The sequence below is a fragment of the Gracilinanus agilis genome, chromosome 1 (assembly GCF_016433145.1).
Source record: "Gracilinanus agilis isolate LMUSP501 chromosome 1, AgileGrace, whole genome shotgun sequence".
In the NCBI taxonomy this organism is placed as follows: domain Eukaryota; kingdom Metazoa; phylum Chordata; class Mammalia; order Didelphimorphia; family Didelphidae; genus Gracilinanus; species Gracilinanus agilis.
The window spans coordinates 794,218,728-794,227,243 of NC_058130.1; the positions used below are offsets into that span (position 1 = coordinate 794,218,728).

Sequence of the window (8,516 nt, forward strand, 5' to 3'; positions counted from 1 at the left end):
TATTAAAGGAAGCATTGAGTGCAATGGCATCATAATAAGGGGGTCAGATCCCCAAACAAAGCCAACAATCTGAGGTCATATTAGGGAATGTCTGATTGAGGGAGTTATAGGAAGCGTTAAGTAGAGGCATGAGGGGGCTCTCTAAGTTTGGGACTAGACCAGGGGTAGTGGGCTGTGGGAGGGAAGGAGGAGGGGCATTGGTCCACCCCTCCGGGAGCCTTGGGTACGAAGTCAGCTTAGGAGCAGGGGGTTCCATAGGGGGTAATGGCTGAGGTAGATTGAGTTTGAGAACCAAGTTAGGACCTACAGATTCGGCCTTGGCCTGGACCAGTTCTTTCTTAATTAAAAACAGCCCCCTGGGGTCGTTCCCACTCTGAACCATGTGGAAACCCCAAGTACGTCCAAAGATCCAGTCGTTGTCAGAGGGGGTCAAGACAGTTAACTTAAGGTGTTGGTAGTCATCTCCAACCTCATCAGCCCCGCCAATGTGCATGATTATCCAGAGAGGCTTGCAGCTGGATGGGCTCCAGGTGAGCCTGAGGTGTGGGTCCAAGGTAGGGGGGTGTCCATCCTGTGGCCTGGGTTTCACAGCCCCAATGAGAGCAGTAAAAGTGTCCAGGGGAGTTACAATATGATTTTCCCGGATTCGAAGAGAGACAAAGATAGTAGTCCTTCAGTTGGAAACTCCTCTTCCCATAAGGATTAAGGGTGAGCTTGCAAGTATTGGGGAGAATCATAAGTTGGCAAGGGTAAAAGAAGAAGGTGGGGGATCCAGTAACTACTTGGGTGGATACAACCATGGCTCGGTCCCAACTGAAAAGGGTCCATTTCCAAGGTTGATGTGGGTTGGAGGGTTGTTGGGAATGTTCATGGGGTAGGTGACTGTCCACAACCGATAAAAGGAAAAAAAGATAAAAGTATGGGGCTGGTGAGAAGGGAAAAAGATGGAGGTAGGGAACCAACCCTAAGAGGGGCATCGGATTTTTAGGCGCATGAGTTTCCCCTTTTCTTTTGAGGAGACAAATCTTGAGGGGGTTCGTAGGGTGTCTGTGGGCTTGCCACTGGGGTCCAGACTGCTCAGGTGGGTCTGCTTGGCGAATGTGTGTATGGTGGATCCAAGGTCCAATGCCATCAACCTTTAGTGCAGAGGGGGTGAGAAAGAGAGTGACATACGGACCTTTCCAGCGGGGCTGGAGGGTGGCACGCTGGTGCCATTTAACCCACACCCAATCTCCAGGTACAAAGTCGTGGGGGGGGAAGAGGAGGGGGTTGGAAGAATTCTCTGAGCCGGGGCCACAAATCACAGTAAGCCTCTGTGAGCCCCAAGAGCATGGCTCGGAATTCCTCTGGCCCTTGGGGCTTTGTGGGCATCCGGGGTACCTGGGGAAGGATCAGGGGAAGAGAGCTGTACAAAACCTCAAAAGGGGTAAGGTGGTGTGGGCCAGGAGTATTCCTGGCCCGGAAGAGGGCTAAAGGAAGGAGGGTCACCCAATCTATGCCAGTCTCAAGGGCCAATTTGGATAGTGTCTCCTTAATTGTTCTATTCATGCTCTCTACCTGGCCAGAACTCTGGGGGTTATACTCACAATGTAATTTCCAATGCACCCCTAGGGTGGCTGTAAGTTCCTGAAGGACCTTGCTCACAAAAGCAGGTCCATTGTCAGAACCAATGTTTACTGGGAACCCGAAGCGAGGAATGATCTCTTCCACCAGTTTCTTAGCTACCACCTGGGCTATTTCAGCTTTTGGGAATGCCTCTGGCCAACCTGAAAAGGTGTCCACAAATACCAGCAGGTAATGGTACCTATACCTTCCAGGCTTTACCTCAGTGAAATCCACCTCCCAGGATTGGCAGGGCCGTTCTCCGTGCACTCAATGTCCTTGATGTTTATTGGGTTTCCCTGACCGCATTAGTTGGCAAGCCCGGCAAGTGGCTACTAACTGTATTAAGTAGGTCCCCCGGCCTGGGAACCTCAGTTGTGCCTTGTCAAGAAGCTGGGCAAGTTTCTTTTCCCCCAGATGAGAAAGATGGTGCAGATGAGCAGAGAGCAGCTGTCCCAGGGCTTCAGGGAGGATTCTGTTGCCTTCTGGGTCTCTGTACCACAGGCCATCTTTAACCCCATGGTGCCGCGCCACCCAGTCTAAGTCTTGTTTTGAGTATTGAGGATCCCCAGATGGAGGAGGTGGTATGATCATGGGCAGGGTGAGAAGCGGCGCATGGAAGGCAGCTTCTCACGCAGCCTGATCAGCAGCTCTGTTTCCCCGCACCTCCAAAGAGTCCCCTTTTTGGTGGCCAGGGACATGGACCACAGCTACTGCGTTGGGTTGCCAAACTGCAGAGAGGAGGGCTTGGATTTCTGCCGGGTATTTAACCCCTTACCTCCTGCGGTGAGAAACCCTCTCTCCCAGTAGATAGGTGCATTGACATGCAAGGTGGCAAAGGCATACCGGCTATCTGTGTACACCATCAGTAACTTCCCTTCAGCTTTTTCATGGGCCATTTGTAGGGCAACCAACTCCGCTTTCTGAGCCGAGGTTCCCTCAGGTAGTGCTGCTGCCCAGATGAGGTTCCCTGATGCATCCACCACCACTGCTCCTGCCTGTCATTTCCCATCCTGGATCAGGCTGCTCCCATCTGTAAACCAGACCAAGTCTGAGTTGGGGAGTGGGGTATCTATCCTTGAGGTCTGGTCGGGCCTTCACTGTCTCAGCCAGGATCTCCTGGCAATCATGTAGGGGTTGGTCTGGTGGGGGGTCAGGTAGCAGGGTTGCAGGGTTCAGGGCGGATGTCACATGGAAGGAGATTTGGGGGGCATTCAACAACAAGCCTGATAGTGAGTGAGACGGGCGTTAGACATCCATCGACTAGGTGGTTGTTTAAGGATGCCCTCAATGGCACGAGGAGCTGTTATTTGGAGGGCCTGCCCGTACATGAGCTTGTCAGCATCTCGGACTAATAAGGCCACAGCAGCTATGATGTGCAGGCAGGGGGGCCACCCCAATGCCACAGGATCTATTCTTTTGGACAGGTAAGCTCCTGTCCTGTCCCAAGGCCCTAGTCATTGGGTCAGCACCCCCTTAGCTACTCCCTTCTTCTCATCCACAAATAGCTGAAAGGGCTTCTCAGGGTTTGGCAGGGCTAGGACAGGGGTGGTTAACATGCCTGTTTGAGTCTCTGAAAGGCATCGTCCATGGCAGGTGACCAAGCCCAGTCTGCCTTCTCTCTAGAGCCTTCGTATAGGGGCCGGGCAATCTCTGCAAACCCAGGGATCCAGAGGCGGCAATACCCCACTGACCCTAGGAATTCCCGCACCTGCCTGGGTCTCTTTGGTGGAGGAAGGCACAAGACGGTGTCTTTCATGGCCTGGGTCAGCCACCGTTGCCCCCCTTGGAGCTTATATCCCAGGTAGGTGACCTCCCGCTGGGCTATACGGGCCTTCTTAGCACTCAACCTATAACCGAGGCGAGCTAGAGTCTCTAGCATTCCCTGAGTAGCAGTTTCACAAGCCACTTGGGTAGGAGCAGCGAGTAAGAGGTCATCTACATATTGGAGGAGGGTATCGAGGGGGTAACTGGCGGAATTCCCATAGATCCGAGGCGAGGGACTTGTTGAAGATTGTCGGGGTATTTTTGTACCCTTGTGGCAACCAAGTCCATGTTAATTAGCCCGTTGTTTGTGCCTGCTCATCATGCCACTCAAAGGCGAACAAGGTCTGGCTAATGGGGGTAATGGCAAGGTGAAGAAAGCATCCTTCAAGTCAAGGGTGGTGTACCAGCTGAGGTTGGGTGGTAGTGAGCTCAGCAGGGTGTATGGGTTAGGTACAGTGGGATGGATGTCCTCCACATGCAGATTCACCTCTCTCAAATCTTGGACAGGGTGAAAGTCCTGTCCTCCTGGCTTGCAGACAGGTAGGAGAGGAGTGTTCCAGGGGGACCGGCAGGGGACCAGAATACTTGCTTCCCAAAGTCAAGTGATCTGTGGGGCAATCCCTCTTTGGGCCTTCAAGGACATGGGATACTGCTTGACTCTCACTGGAGTTGCCCCTGGTTTAAGCGCCACAATGATGGGGGGTTGCTGGATAGCCAGGCCCACGCCCAAAATCTCAGCCCATATCTCAGGTACCTTATCCATCCAGGGGCAGACATGGTCTAGAACTTCCAGCAGGGCTGGGTCTGCATGGAGGTGATGCTCATCATGGAGGGATAGAGTCAAAACGTGTAGAGGTGAACCTTGATCATCTATGACTGAGACCCCAGAGTTTGAGAAATGGATGTGGGCCCCTGCCTTGTGCAGGAGATCCCGTCCTAGGAGAGGGGCTGGGCAATCAGGGATGACAAGAAAGGAATGAGTAACTCGATGGCAACCGAGGTCCACCTGGCGGCCAGTGGTCCAATTATATCTTTTGGTACCGGTGGCACCCTGCACCCAACTGGCTTTAGAAGAGACTGCCCTGACAGGTTTTGTTAAAACTGAAAACTGAGCACCTGTATCAACCATAAAGTTCATTGGTTTCCCCTCCACCTTCAGGGTTACCCAGGACTCTGGGATGGGGTGAGAATCCCATCCTCTTCAATCTTCCTCCCCCTCATTGGCCCAGAGAACTTTAGGGCGTTGGTCATGGCACGGGTGGCGGAAGGGGTTAGGATTGGGAGGTGCCCGGGAGTCTGAACCAGCAAGGCCAGGATGAGGGGTTCTGCTCCTGGGCCGATTTGGACATTCTCATCTCCAGTGGCCTTCCTGGTCGCATTGGAAGCAATGTAAGCGGCCCCCTCACTTACTGGGGAGTTCCTTCTGCAGGTGCTGGGACAGCCCAGCCACCAGGATCTTGGCTAGGTCTTTCTGATTCTTTCTGTCCTGTCCCAATCCTCTTGGTGCTGTCTGGTCTTGTATTCCCGCTCCTCCTGGTGCAGGCGCTCTGCCCTTTCCTCAGGAGTTTCTCGGGTGTTAAACATTCACTCAGCTACCTTAAGGAGGTCCCCTATAGACTGCTCTCCCAGGTTTTCTATCTTTTGGAGCTTTTGGCGGATATCGGGGGCCGATTGGTTGACAAATGAGAGTAGGACCACTGCCCGACTGGTTTCTGCCAGGGGGTCCATAGGGGTGTATCGGCGAAAGGCCTCCTGGAGCCTCTCCAAGAAGGCAGCAGGGCTCTCATCAGGCCCTTGTCTAACTAAATATACCTTAGCCAAATTAGTCGGCTTGTGAGCCGCAGCACAGAGACCAGCCATGAGAACCTGGCAACAGACTCATAGGTGATCCCTACCTTCTTGTTGCTCAGAGTCCCAGGGGGGGAGTGGAGGGAAAAGCCACCTCTATGAGGTGAGGCTGGGTTGTGGGGAGCCCGTCTATCCCAGGAACATGTCGGCGAGCCTCATGGAGGATTCGTTCACGTTCCTCTGTGGTGAAGAGTACCTGTAACAATTGCTGACAATTATCCCAAGTGGGATGGTGTGTGAACAAAGTAGATTCCAATAGGGCAATGAGTTTCTGGGGTTCCTCAGAGAAAGGAGGGTTTGGGGATTTCCAATTGTAGAGATCACTGGACAAAAATGGCCAGTATTGATAACTACAGGGACCCCTTGAACCACAGGCCCTACCATCCGGATCAGGAACACTGGAACTGGGTCCCCTGGGGTCTGTTCAGGTGGTTCTGGGGTCTCTTGCTTGCCTCAGCTCCTGGTGCTGAGGGCTGGGGGAGGCACCCCTCCTGCCGCCCCTCCTTGCCGAGACACCCCCAGGTGAGGCTCCCCTCCTGCCACCTCTTCCAACTGAGGATACAGTGGGGCATATGGGGGAGGGGACAGAATCTTGGGGGGTTCAGGAGAGGATTCTTGAAAAACAGGAGGGATAGAGGACTTAGGCTTGGGCTTGGGGACGAGTCCTCAGTTTCCCCTCTTCCCACACTGAGCGCAAGGGTCCCGATGGTCCCACCTGCTGGTTGGGTGTCTGTTTTTAGGGAATCCCATTCTGTTTGAACAAAATCCCAGAGCCAAGGAGGGGGGTCAAGGACCAGGTCTTGCCAGGTTAAGATATAGGGGACCTGATCTAGGTGTCCCTGGGGCCCCAGATCAAGGATCTTAGCTCAGATTTTTGAAATTATCCCTAAGTTGAGTGTGCTGTCCCGCGGCCACCCGAGCCCAAATGAGGGCCACTCAGAAATGCAAAATTTGATCAGTTTCCCTTTCTTTACCAAGACGGACAGATTATGGGCCCGGGCTTTAAAGTCCGGGAAATGGGAAACCATAAGAGAAAGGGGGGTGGACTTACTTTGGCCCATCGTGGCTTCTAAGAGAAAAGGCGAGAGGAGGCCACAAAGGACAAGGGTCAACAGAAAGGGGACAAAACAGATACGTAACGGGGAAGACAACCAAGACAAACAAGACAAACGTGCACACGCTCACACTCACTTCCCTGGGGGAGCCCAGACCAGTCCCGAACAATTGATGTGGGGACTGGACCTTTGTCCTCTCTCTCCTCCCAACCTCCAGTGCATTCACTGGTACCTTCCTCAGGGAACTTGAACCCCTGACTTGGGAAGTTGAACCCCAAGAAAATCTGGGGAACTTGAATCACCTGGATGGACCCCCAAAGACAAGACTTGAACTTTTTGCTTTGGGGCCCTGTGAGGCCTCGAATCTCACCAGTTCCAAGAATAACTCCAAGGGGATAAGGAGGTATATAATCCCCAGGATTGAGGGATTCAGGGGGCAGCCTCCCATGGCTGCTCCACTCATGCTGTCTTGCTGGCTATTGATCCTATCTTACTAATAAATCTTTCTTTTTACTTTTAGCTAAGTTTGGAGTCCTTTCATTCTTGAGAATGGTTTCCTTCCTGCACCCAGGGGTTCACCATTTGCTCCCCAATAACAGTTGGCGCCCAACGTTTTTGGCTCTCCTGGAAGCTGCTCCTGTTCCTGGATTGCTCACGAGGACGTAGCTCCTCAGGTAGGAAGGAGCCTTTCTTGGACTCCTGAAACCCCCATTTTTCAGTGATATCTTTGCGGGTCCTCTCTTCGCTCTCGCTCCCATAGGGGAATGTAAGGCCATTACCCAGGTTCTCCTCAGTGCTTAAGCACTGACTTGCAGGTTCTCCCCCAGTGTACACTGTGTGGTGCTGGGTGGCAGGTTCTGGGTTTTCTCCTCAGTGGACACTGTGTGTGACCCCGGGTTGCAGGTTTCTCCTCAGTATACACTGGGTGTAACACTGAGTGGCAGGTCGGGCACCTTCTGTGGACCCACAGATGGTTGCTGGTTTCTCCTCAGTACCCACTACAGGGGACTGAGTTGCAGGTTTCTGGATAGCAGTTTTTTTTTGTGTGTCTTTTTGTGGGTTTGGCCCTTTTTCCACACCACTATGGGACAGAGACAGAGCATACCCCAGGATTCCCCTTTGGGGTTTATACTTGAAAATTGGGACAAATTGGCTTTAAGAAACTTAAGCAAAAAGAAACTGATTTTTCTTTGTAATGTTAAATGGCCGCATTACAGCCTAGATAAGCAAGAAGCCTGGCCTGTCAATGGCACCCTAAATTCTAATACCATCTTGCAGTTGGATTTGTTTTGTATGAGGATGGGGAAATGGACAGCATTTCCCTATATAAGAATTTTTGTAAATTTAAACCAAAATCCTGAACTTACAACACCTTTGCTTGCCCCTACTGGGAAGAGCAGCCTGGAGGATAGTTTGGAGGCCTTAACATTAAATGGCACTTTCATGGCCCTTAGAAACAGAGAAATAACATCACCACAGTTGGGGTCCCCCAACCTCCTTGGAACTTCCATCCACCCCAGATTCCTTCGTTCCCTCAGCTCCGAAACCTCCACTTTACCCTTCGGGCTCAGAGCCACTCCTGACTGTAATATTCTTTTGTACCCGCCACTGCCTGGTACCTCGCCCAGTCCTCAGCCTTGCCGCCCCCCAGCTTCTCCCCGTGAGAGAGGCGCCCCCGCCAGAGGGGTCGGCCCGGGTCCAGGTTCCTTTCTCTAGGAGAGATCTAGCCCAGATTAAGGAGAAGTTGGGTCGGTACTCGGAGAACCGCACCAGATTCTCTGAAGGGTTTCAACCCCTCACCCTACAGTACGGTCTGTCTTGGCCAGACGTGCCCATCATTCTTGCTGCCTGCCGCACCCCAGAGGAAAAGAAGCGGAGCTGGGACTGGCCACAGCAGAGGAGATGAGAGAGCCCTCGGTGGCGCGTGGCCAGGGGTCCCGGCGCTACTGCTGCCCCCCTACAAGGCCCTGGATGGGATGATGGAAACGAGAGCCGCCGTAGGGGACGACCTCATGTTAGACTGCATTTTCCAAGCCCTGGAGAGAGGCGCTGGGAGGCGAGTGCAGGACGGCAAACTGAGGTAAAGAGGACAATCCTGCCCTCTTCTTGTGCAGGCTAGTAGAAGCTATGAAACCATCCACAAATGTCGACCCAACACGGATGAGGGGGCAACTAGCTTACGGGACCATTTTGTAGGACAGTCAGAGCGAGCCCCAGACATCAGGCGGCAACTGCAAAAGCTGG

General features: G+C 52.9%; 2 pseudogenes; both read right to left on the minus strand.

Annotated features, from left to right (window-relative positions):
- Positions 1–3,536: 3,536 nt before the first annotated feature.
- Positions 3,537–4,498, minus strand: LOC123230520 (annotated as a pseudogene).
- A 273-nt stretch (positions 4,499–4,771) lies between these two features.
- Positions 4,772–8,108, minus strand: LOC123230521 (annotated as a pseudogene).
- Positions 8,109–8,516: the final 408 nt, after the last annotated feature.